The sequence below is a fragment of the Malaclemys terrapin genome, chromosome 7 (genome assembly GCF_027887155.1).
Source record: "Malaclemys terrapin pileata isolate rMalTer1 chromosome 7, rMalTer1.hap1, whole genome shotgun sequence".
NCBI classification, from domain to species: Eukaryota; Metazoa; Chordata; order Testudines; family Emydidae; genus Malaclemys; species Malaclemys terrapin.
In genome coordinates this window covers 92901715-92913110 of record NC_071511.1, presented here as the reverse complement: position 1 = coordinate 92913110, position 11396 = coordinate 92901715, and the positions used below count along the sequence as shown (strand labels likewise).

At 44.1% G+C, this 11396-nt stretch overlaps 1 protein-coding gene across 6 annotated transcripts in view; it reads left to right on the top strand.

Annotated features, from left to right (window-relative positions):
• Positions 1 to 3115: 3115 nt before the first annotated feature.
• SGMS1 (sphingomyelin synthase 1) overlaps positions 3116 to 11396 on the top strand; it is a 219627-nt gene continuing 211346 nt past the window's right edge. For 5 of the 6 annotated variants that reach the window (XM_054033940.1, XM_054033933.1, XM_054033938.1 and 2 more), the window contains exon 1: positions 3116 to 3466. The gene's annotated coding sequence lies outside the window, so the exon portion shown is untranslated. Of the gene's footprint in view, positions 3467 to 9717; positions 9811 to 11396 lie in introns of all 6 variants that reach the window. The other variant, XM_054033935.1, reaches the window with a different exon arrangement.

Genomic DNA, 11396 nt, shown 5'->3' with positions numbered 1-11396 from the left:
CTCTTCCAGCCCTACATTTCTGTGATTCTATATTTTTACTTTCACAAACTTTTAAATCTGGATGTGGGATTTATTTCAGTGGACCAGGAGAAAGCTTTTGACAGACTTGACCGTGTCTATCTTTTTAAAATATTGGAAACATTTTGGATTGGGCCAGTTACTTCACATATATATTTTTTATTGTACCATAATGTTTTAGTGTTTTAAAGATTAAAGGAGGGTCTTAGCTACTGCTTACCAGTTCATAGACCTGCTCTTCAGGGGTGCCTTCTGTCTGGGATGTTATCTGCCCTGAGCCTGGAGCCATTCTTGCACCTCATAAGAAGCCCATTGACTGACCTACCTTTGCCCAAGGGGCGAGATGCTTTCCTGGTTTGTCTGTCAGCCTATATTAATTACATCTCAGTTTTTATCATGTCTGAAGGTGATATGCAGGCACTTTGCACCTGTCTGCAATATACGAACAGGCATCCTCTGCTCGAATCAATTGGGCAAAGAACAATTTGATCTTACTGGGATCTTGGTAGTGTAGTGGTTCCCAATTGCTGCCCTCCCCATTGCAATAATGGGGGCACCTCTGGGATGAAAGTGTTGTTTTTTTATTTCTGATTTGAACAATATAGATGTGGGAGATGGCTGTGGAGGGTGCAAGGCCTCCTGCAGAAATGGTGCTGGCTCCTTACTGGACTTCCTTTTTGGGGATGGGTTTTGGTTGCCAACAACTTCATGACCTCAATGTTGTAGCACCTACTGCTGTATCTGGACCCTTTATCAGAACTTCTGGACTAGATTCAGAGGCACATCAACCATTTTTTGGAACTGTTACACCTGGTTTCACTCTGATTTGCTGTTCTTGCTGTTAGATAAGAGAGACAGGGTCATTGACCTGGTGAGTAGGGTGTCAGCTTTTTGCATTTGGTCTGTTCAGTGGCTTTCTTTCCCCTCTGTCATGCTGGGGAGATGGGCTTTGACTCTTATTTGTTCTGCTAGGACATGGTTACTTAGCCTGGATTTACCTATATTCTACAATGGCCTTTTCAACTCCTGGTGGCTCCTGCAAAGTGCTCAGCCAGACCAGGCATTTTACAGTTCATGGCTCTTGGACAATACACACTTTTTAAACCCTCTTTTCCCCTCCAAGTCTGTCTCCTCCAGGAGCCTTCTTTTTCTTTTACCCAGGCTGGGTTGACCAAGCTTATCCTGCCTGATTGTTCCTGGTTGGTTAAGTTGGAGTTGGCGGTAGCTATCACTATTCAGATTTCAGAGTAGCAGCCGTGTTAGTCTGTATCCGCAAAAAGAACAGGAGTACTTGTGGCACCTTTTGAGCATAAGCTTTCGTGGGCTGTAGACCACGAAGCTTATGCTCAAATAAATGTGTTAGTCTCTAAGGTGCCACAAGTACTACTATTCAGATTGGAATCTGATTTGTGTGGTTTTTGGGTAAGAGCATCTCTGATTTACAGTCTCAACAAGCTGCTCAGTGTCTGCAGAGGGTTTTTGACTGACTGTTCTTGCAGAGGGCACTCCTGCATTCCCTTCACAAGCTATCTTCCCTTCTGTGACCCAAGATTTGGTTACAGCTGGGCAGGTCTTGTCGTCAAAGTGTCTGACAGATGCTTCTTTTCCACTTATGAATAGGGCCCTTCCAAATTCACAGCCATGAAAAATGCCTCACGCAACATGAAATCTGATCTTCCCTGTGAAATCTGGTGCCCAGCTGAGGGGTCCTACCCTGTGCAAGACTCCAGCTGCTAGTCCCAGCAGGGGATGTGGAGGGACAAGACTTCCTCTTCCCGTACAGGGGCAGCTCCCAGGGTGGGTCAGACCCACCTCCGGGAACCTTCCCTCACTGCAGGAAGCTGCACAGCTCAAGCCGTCACTTCCCCACATGGCGAGGCTACAGTTCAACCTGTCACAAACAGCCATACACACACAAACCCCGCACAGAGAGGCTGTGGCTCGAGCTGACACATACACACACACACACCCCTGCGTGGAAAGGCTGCGGCTCCAGCTATCAGTCCTCCATGCTGCTGGGAAAACTAGACATATGGTAACCCCCTTTTCCTCCCTCCCCCCATATCCTGTGATCTGCACTTCTGCTGGCTGTGGCACAGGCTTTAGAGAGGCAGCTGGCCAGCTTGGAAGGCAGCACCTCTGGGAGAAGCAGGGCAGAAGTAAGGCTGGCAACCCCATGACCCCCTTACAATAGCCTTGCGACCCCCTCCCTCCCCCATGGTTACAATACTACTGTAAAATTTCAGATGTAAACATCTAAAATGGTGAAATTGACTAATTTAAAACCCCCCTAGCTGTGAAATTGACAAAATGGACCTTGACTTTCCTAGGGCCCTACTTAAGAACAAGAAGCAGCTCTATGGTTTCTGTGTCAAGATGCAGCATTATGCTACCCAATCTGATTTCCCCCACACTTCCTGCATACATTAGTCCCTGAGTGACTCCATGTCCCTAAGCACTTGGGTGACTCGAGCAGTGGTGAATCTTGCTTCTTAGCAATTGCTTTGCGAGCCACATCACCTGAGGGGGAGTGTAGGCCGCACCCCTCCTGTTTGGCCTCTGCTATGGCCTTTCATTTTCCCCTTCATTGCCCCGGTTTGATTTTTTACAGCAGCTTTTCAACGGTTTTAGTCCGGGTTTTTGCAGGTCCCTGTTAATTCTGGGAGTGAGATACAGCGCTCGCATGTGGCCTGTTTCCTGCCTGGGCAATTTTTTTACTGGGTCAGGCCAAACTGGTCTTTTTGACGGCAGGGGAAGCCGGGTGTGATGCGTTGGTGCTGTTCTGTGCACTGCCTGCCCCCCCGGCCTACACCTTTTGTAACCTGTAGTCTGGCCGCCTTGTGGTTGATCGGTGTATTGGGTGAACCTGGCGGGGGTGACGCCTGGGCTGTGTTTATCTTTAGTTACAGCTTGCTACGTTTACACTGCAATACATGATATCAAATAACACTTTGTATATGTTTTATACGCTTCCTTCTGGTGTTTACACGTCATGTTTCCCTCAGGCCCACAGAGGCATGAAGGCGCAGACACCCTCCCCAGCTCGCTTGTTCTGCAGTCTCCGCCCCGTGCAGGACCCCGTGTGTGCGGGCCCGGGCTGCCGGGGCGGCGTGGGCAGGTCTCCAGGGGCAGCCGTGGGGCTCCCCCTTGTGCGTGCGGGGCGCTACCGGGTCCCCCCGGGGGGCGCGGAGCCCGCCGGACCGGCGGCTGATGGCAGCTGCGCAGGATGACACGGGCCCATCACGTGGGTGAGCCCTCCCCGCCCCTCGCCGTACGGGACCCACGGGCCGCTGCCGCTGCCGCCCAGGGGACTCCGCCAGCGGCCGCGCCGTGCGCCACAGCTCGGAGAGTCTGGCAGCCGCACGGAGCCTCAGCGACCCGTCCCCAGCACCCCGACGCCCATCCGCGCTGGGCTTCCGCTGCGAGAGGCGGCCCGGCCCGCAGCCCGGTGAGTGCCAGGAGCCAGCCGGCCTGATCCTGCCCAGGGCGCCGTGCCCGCAGGCAGCCCCAGTCCCTGGAACCCGGCTGCGCCCTCCAGAGTCCAGCGAGTGTCGGGGGCACGCGCGCGTGTGGGGGGGGCAGCGAGCCGGGGCTGGTGCGGGGGAGAGAGGGGTGGGCAGCAAGCCGAGGTTGGTGGTTAGCGAGCTGAGTGGGGGATGGTTGGGGTTGGTGGTTAGCGAGCTGAGTTTGGGGGCTGGTGGTTAGTGAGCTGGGGCGGGGGCAGTTGGCGAGCCCGGGCTGTGGGGAGATGGTTGTGGTGCTGGGGGATTATCGCACTGGGGTGGGTGAGGGGTTAGTGGCCAGGGCGGGAGGTAAAGTTAGGCTGTTGAGTGGGTTTTTGGGCCAGGGAGACTGGCTTGTTAGGGAGGGGAGGGTGTCGGTTTTCCAGGACAGGGTGGGGACATGCCACAGAGTGTGTGTGTGTGGGGAAGGAATGGAGTTGCTGTCTGGATTACAGTGTTGTGATGTGGCAGTGTCTGGGAGGCTGGAGGTTTAGTGTGCCAGATCAGAAGGTAGCTGATGAGGGAGTTGTGATCTAAGGTAGGATATGCTGGTGCTGGCAGAGGTTAGTGAGCTAGGGAAGAGCTAGTTTGCCATTGGATTTGGGGCATAGTGCCAGAGTGGAGAGGCAGCTGCTGAGGGAGAGGGTTAGTGTGCCAAGTTGGATGGGGGCACCCAGGCGATGGATGATGGGGCTTAGAGTGCCAAGGTGAGGGTTGCTGCTGGAGTTGGTGTGTGTGTGTGTGTTTAGAGAGAGAGAGAGAGTAATGAATGTGACCCTGTTGGTTTTAAATGCTGTAATGTCTGGAACCTCACATTGCAACAAGGGGGCATATAAAAGGCCCATCTTGTCACTAACCTTTCTATTGTCAAAAGGTAGTTTTAGGATTTTATGGACATTATATTCAGTGATGGAAGTGGCCCAGTGATGTGTTTTGAGTTACAACCTGGGGCAGACAAGCAGCTGCAGTCACAAGTTCTGAATTCTTGAGGGAGGGAAGGAGGAAGGGTGTGAGTGAGTGATGGAGAATGGCATCTCTTAAGGCCAAAACTGTTGGTTACATCTCTGCTTTCACCGGGGAGCAGTGAAATGGGCATAGTCAACCTAGACATTTGTGGAATGAAATTCCAGGCTGAGTTGGGAATTCAGCAGAAGATACGAAATTATCTTTTGTGAATGGTTACAGGCTTTCTGCTCCCCACAAGCCCCAGAGTTATGAGAAATGAAGGAGGCAGCAGTAACGAATGGATTCCTCCCTGGCTCTTGCACGTAGCTGCTTAGGTAGATTGATTTTGTTTCTTGGTGGTTATTGGAGGCACAGTTCCAGGGAGGCTGCCCATTTGTGTAAGGGAGGCCTGGACTGAAGAGTCCTGGTGTTACTTCCTCTGACTCAGCAGGCCTAGCTCAAAGACTCATGGATTGTAGCCCAACCAGCCAAGAACTCCCCAGAAAAGGTGATCTGTTTACAATAGCCCTTCTAAGGACTATACTGGAGTCAAATTTTAAAGACCTCATCTGAATTCCCGTCTTTTATACACAAAAAAGGGCTAATTTTTGTTTTCCTATGTGACTGGGAAGCCCTGGTGATGCTTCCACTGAGCCAGCAGTCCTAGCTCAAGACTCATGGATGTGTGTGTGTGTGTGTGTGTGTTACAGGGCTGGGGATGGTTAGTGTGCTGAGGTGGGTGAGGGCTTAGTGAGCTAGGGCAGGAGGTGAGGTTAGTGCTAGGAGTGCATTTTGGGGCCACAGGTATGGATTAGTATGCCTTGAAACTTCAGGTTTCCAGTTTCTGTTGTTAGGAGAAGTGTATGTAGACACAGACTCCCCAACCCCCAAAAAGTTTTAACATTGACTTAAATATTATACCTTATTGCATTTTAAAATTATAAATGGAAGTATGGCCCTAAAATTACAGGGCTTTCTGGTGTGCACAGTTTATAAATAAGGAGAACAACTGTATAACCAGTGTAAAGGATGACAGGTGAATACTTTCTTTTTTGTGGAAAAGGATAGTCTCAGCTCAAATTTGGCTTCCGATATGAGTTTTGTAAAACAATACTTCTCTATTGCTCTTAGAGCTTTTGTCATGTGTTCCTGGAATCTAGATTGAAAAATAGATTTTTTCAAACAAATAAGCACTGCCTTGTAGGGTTCATAATCCCAACATTGAACTAAGCCTGGATCCTGCATTGACCATAGTAGACGTTGGGAGCTCTCCGCACCTGGCAGGATCAGACCCAATTGTATTAGAAGCTGAAAGTGAAACTGACCTGTCTATATGTCTGGACGGAAAGATATTCAAAAAGTGTACAAAAATCTTGTAATTCTAAGGTGGTATTGTAACAAATAAAGACAATTAAAAATAGTATGAAACTGACATTATGCTCCTTAAAGTTTTTGGGTGTTGCTTATAAAACTAGTGATCTAAGAGAAGAAATACCACACAGAACTAGCCTTTCAAATTTATCACTGGACCTGTATACACCTCCCAATTAGCCCATAAAACTTTGCTTGCTGAATGAAGGGCCAAGTTTTGCTTATTTTTGTAGGTAGTATCTTTATGACTTACTTATATTATAGTAGCTTCAAGAGGAACCAACCAAGATGGAAGTCTACAGTTTGCTAGGTGTTGTCGTCATCATCATCATGATGTTCCTATTACACCTCTGGCATTTAGGGCAGTGATGAAGCTCCTTCACTCGTCTGTTTCTGACAAATCTTTCAATGGTTCCCCAGATGTGCCCCAGGTTTTTAGCTCGGCTTCCACAGCTCTTCGCCATGTTGTTTTCAGGTGGCCTCATTTTAGCTTGCCTTCAGGTGTCCATTTTATTGCAACTCTGGTGATAGAATCAGTTTCCATCTGGAGCACATGACCGATCCATCTCCAACGCCTCCTGGCAATGATGGTGCTCAGATCCTCTTGGCTGGACTGTGTCAATAGATCTTGGTTTGAGATTGTTCTGGGCCAAAAGATACGGAGGATTTTTCTGAGGCAGGTTGTATGGAATGAAGACAGTTTGGACATGTTGTACTTTCTCATTCCCCAGCATTCTGCACTATAAAGTAGTGTTGAAAGTAAGGTGGATTTGATTTAAATCACTAGTCAGGAAGACTCGATTTAATATGGATTTCTACATAAAAGTGCATTCATGTTGGTTGTTATAACCTTTATACATATTCTTCACAACTCAGAGATAGATGTAGGTTTCATTTTTAGAAGATACACACTATGCATTTTTAAAGTGATTTATTTTGAAAACTTTTCAGATTAGTTTTATAACTATATCAGAAAATGAATGATTCATTTACCAAAGGTAATTGAAGCAGATATTTATGAAGTCATTGGGAGGTGAACTGTCTCCAATTCAACAGGTTAATCATTAATATTTGGAGGATTTTCTTGCCATGCTGTATTAGGAGGAGAACATCACCAGACAGACATTTAAATTGTTTTATTTAACTAAAATAACAATGTTGTGTATTCTGGATTTTTTTCTTCAACAGCAAAACATATTATATTTTAACAAAACAAGCATATGAATTTTTGAATTTAATTAAACATTCAAGTTTTTTAAAATCAGGTTTGTTTTTCTTAAAATTGTTTTTAACTAAAATAGTTAAATTAAATATATATATTTTTTTAAGAAACAAAAATTAAATCGACTGTCAGCCAGGTCAACATGAAAAACTTAAAATATTGGCTTAGTCGTCTTCACCTTCATTTTGCTGTATGTTCATAATCTGGAAAAGAAAAACAAGCTTTCCTGCCTTTTCAGGTTCCAAACGATTTCTCAATTTGGAATGAATTAGTCCAAAGGAAGAAAATATTCTTTCTACAGCGGCAGAAGAAGGTACTGCTGCTAAAAGTGAGATTATCTCTTCAGCAGTCTCTGAATCCAAGTGCTTAAGTGATTTCCACCAGTTCACTGGTGTGACTTTCTTTAAAACATCATCAGCAAACATATATTTCTTGAATGGTTAACCCTTAGCTCTGAAGTTTATTATAGTTGGCATTATGGCGGGGTGATTGCTGGATGTCCATGTCATAGCCAACTCCTCTTCTTCAGCAGTTAAAGTTTGACCCTGATACCGAGTATTGAGAATATTTGCAAGAAAATGAGCTGGAGATAGTGCTTGTCCATCCGTTTTTTTAATGCTTGTAATTTAACTCTATCATTGCATATTTCTCTTTTTAAGTTCTCACTTAGTTTCCTTCCAAATTCCTTCCAAATTTCAACAGCGTCAACAATAAAACAGCTATTTCCCTGCTTTTGTTCAAGGCTATAGAAATAGGCTTCAAGGTACTCGGCATGTGTTCAACATTTCTCTTAAGCCCAATGTTGAGAACTTTGGCTGTGACAGTGCCATCTATTTTTTCACGATTTTGTTCACAAACTATCATCAGATTAGACCAGTTCTTGATATAGTGCTTAAAACAGTCCACTACTGAGTTCGATCACACATCTTGTGGGAGAGTTAGCTTGGTTCCTCCCACTTTTTTCAGAGCAGCTGCTGCAAAGTGGTTGTTATGGAAGTATTTTGTAATTTCAACAACATTAGCCTTTATTTCTGGAACACTGAAGTCTTTGGCTAGGAGGTGCATCAAATGAGCACGCAACCGTATGTTATTAGCTTGGACTCTCTTCTAAATAATTTCTTCTCATTTGCAGCATTGTTTGTGACCAAGCTGCGTAATAGACATTTGAATTTTTTTTCACAGTTATAGCTTTTACTGCTACTTCTTGTAAGTATTCTGCTGTGTGTGCATTTCCTGATGCATCAATTGTTTCTGTAAGGAAGACTTTCGCTTCTTCTGTTGTCACATAAGCACATACAACAGGATCACTGTGGACATTGCTCCACCCATCAAGACCCAACAATTTCACCCTCTAGACCTTTTGAACACTGTTCAATTTCTCTTTCATACACTTTATCCAGCAATTTGCCTTCAACATCTGCTCTGTTGTGTGGACTGTATTCTGGTCTTAATGACTGAACCATGTTAATGAAGTGTGGGTTCTCAATCATATGGAGAGTTCTTTGCATAAACAAACCAGGCAGTTTTTTCATTAATTACCTCTTTTTGTAATCCGCTGGTTCTTATCACAAATTTATCTATGGTTGTTTCTGGATGATGGAGATTTTTTTTTCTTTTTGCCACAGATACTGTGGCTATGTTACATACACAATGTGACTGAAACACTATCATTGGCAGATAACTCTGAAACTATAGAAAATGATGGCGATCTTGAAGGTGGCTAGTCTTCAGCATCCTGTATGTTGAGGGCGGAGTTTCCTAAACAAAATAAGTCAATGCAGTTATTTAATTATTATTACCAAACTCCTCATTTAGTATTACTCATTGCATTCACTGACACTCAGTACTACTTTAAAGGTGAAATTGTAAAAGAAAGATCTGCCTATTTCAGCTATCAATGAAGGTTACACTCAGAAAGACCTCAAGAATTCTGGAATATGTTGCTCAGTTTCACTTTTGTTTCTACTGGCTGCCCCTCCCTTCTCATATTTATCTCCAGACTTCTTCTCCTTGTCCAGATCTATTCCGTCCCCAACAATCTTCTATTCATTGAACTTTTTGAAACTTTGCACTTTTAGAGAGAGGTAAGGGATTGACTCTGTGTACACAAATTTGTGGAGGGACAATAGGATTGGGGTCTGTTATTTCTCACCTCTATATATTATTTATTTAAAATATTTTTGCTGTTAACAAGAATGTTATCTCTGGAGACAAATCCACAGTTTGAGAACTGTAAAACTAAGCATCTCTGATGGTATCTTCTAGACTGAGCACTGAGTCCCACTGGGTAGATAGAAAGATTAACCTAAATAATCTATACAGAAGTCCCTGGAACCCCATAAGATTGGGTCCCCAATCCATGAACTATTGGAACTCGTTTACAAAATTGTTCTTAAACATTACATGACTATATTGTTTTATACCATAGAGTTAGAATTTATAATCCCTATTCCATGATGAGATATCTTTGAGCTATAACGTATCTTAATTAAAACTATAGATAGGTGTTTTCCTCAAAAAGCATTTTATCAAAAACATCCAATTTAAATAAAAAAAAATCTTTTTTTAAATCATTGATTTTTATCCACCCTGGTTGAAAGTTTGCAGCTCTGATAGATCTTGAGTTTGGTTTTGGTGTTGTATTTTGATGATTTCCAGATTGTATGTAAGCTCCTGAAGGTGTTCCTGGCTTTGATTTTTGTTGCGGATGTCCTGGCTCGTTCCGATGTCATGGCTGATGGTGCTGCCCAAGTATGTGAATGTTTCTACATTGGTGAGAATATATTCCTCTATCCATGATGGTGAGGCAATATTAAAGGTCATGATATCTGTCTTATTGCGGTTGATTTTCAGTCCAATTTGCTGGCTGAATGTAGGTGTTGTAATAGTCCTTGCCTCAAGGAGTTTACAGTCTAAATGAACAAGACAAGTAAAGAATGGGAGAAAAGAGGTGGTACTGTCACTGTTTTGTTTGATGGAGAACTGCCATGCTGATGAGTTGCATAGGAATTGTCACTTGCACGGAATCACTTGCCAGATCTGGAAATTTGACCTACATATTCTGAGTCCCAGTGCACTGCCTTAACCTCAAGACCATCCTTTCTCTCAGATTGACTGGCATCAATATATCAGCCTGCATCAACAGAGTTCATAGAGATTGCATCAAATCTGTTGAGGCTTTTGAATCCTGAGTAGGTGAAAATGATGATTGTTAGTTTTCTTTTTAATAATTTGAAAATTACAAAAAAAGGAACTGATCCTTCACAATTCAAGTCAGTGAGAATTTTACCATTGATCTCCGTAGAGTTGGATCCTGTGTTTAGGATTGCCAACTTTCCAGTTTCTCAAAACTGGACCCTACAAAACTGACCCTGCCCCCAATCAAAGGCTCACCTCACTATAAAGAGAAGAGGGAGTTTGAAGGGGACTGTGTCTCTCCTGCTCCGTCCATCAACGGCTCTAAGGCAAAGAGTTTGAAGGGAGTGATGGGGGCAGGAAGCGGGGGTAGGGAGAGGAGCTTCCTGCAGCCGGAGAGGTTCCCAGAGTGGGTCTGAACTGTCCCTGAGAGCAGCCCGTGCAGGGGAAGAGGAGGTGTCCCTCCCCAGGCCAGCCGGGACTAGGACACGGGGCGCCTCCAGCTCTGCCCCTCCCCAGCTCTGGGCCAAGTACTCTTGGGTTAAAGGGGCCTTGGGCTGAGCCAACAACGGAATGGTGATAACTGGACTTTTGGTGTCCAGTCAATACTTCTGCCCGGAGACTGTGTAGGCCCTCTTAAAACTGGACACCTGGCAGCCCTATCTGTGTTAGATTGACCTTGATTTTTGTCTTCTGGATTGAAATTATGTATGCTTTTCATGAATATTATACCTCTATGGATTTAGTAATTGGAAATTGGAGAGAACATACAAAAATCTTATTTGGTTGAAAGTGGAAGATAAAGACTTAATTTTTGTATTCAAAGGACTACATCTAAAATGACTCCATTGAGGTCTGAGGGGTTACTGCAGGTTTGTGTGTGTAACAGAATGAAACTTGGCCCAGAACTTTTTCAAACTGGATTTATAATGTATATAACAAATTATGGTTCCAAACTGCTTGTATCGTGTGCTTTGTTGTTTTTCCCCTTAGTGCCCGAGAAGCAGTGTAGAACTGTATATGTTTTCATTAGTTTTTATTTTTAATCCATACCTATTGCATATAAGGAAATGGTATATATAAATTAAATTAAAAAATTATTATAGACGTTAAATATTTAATTTAGAAGTTTAACTGTAAATTAAAAATGTAGCATGACTGAGATTAACACTTTATTTTCAAACTTTATAATTACCCTCTTC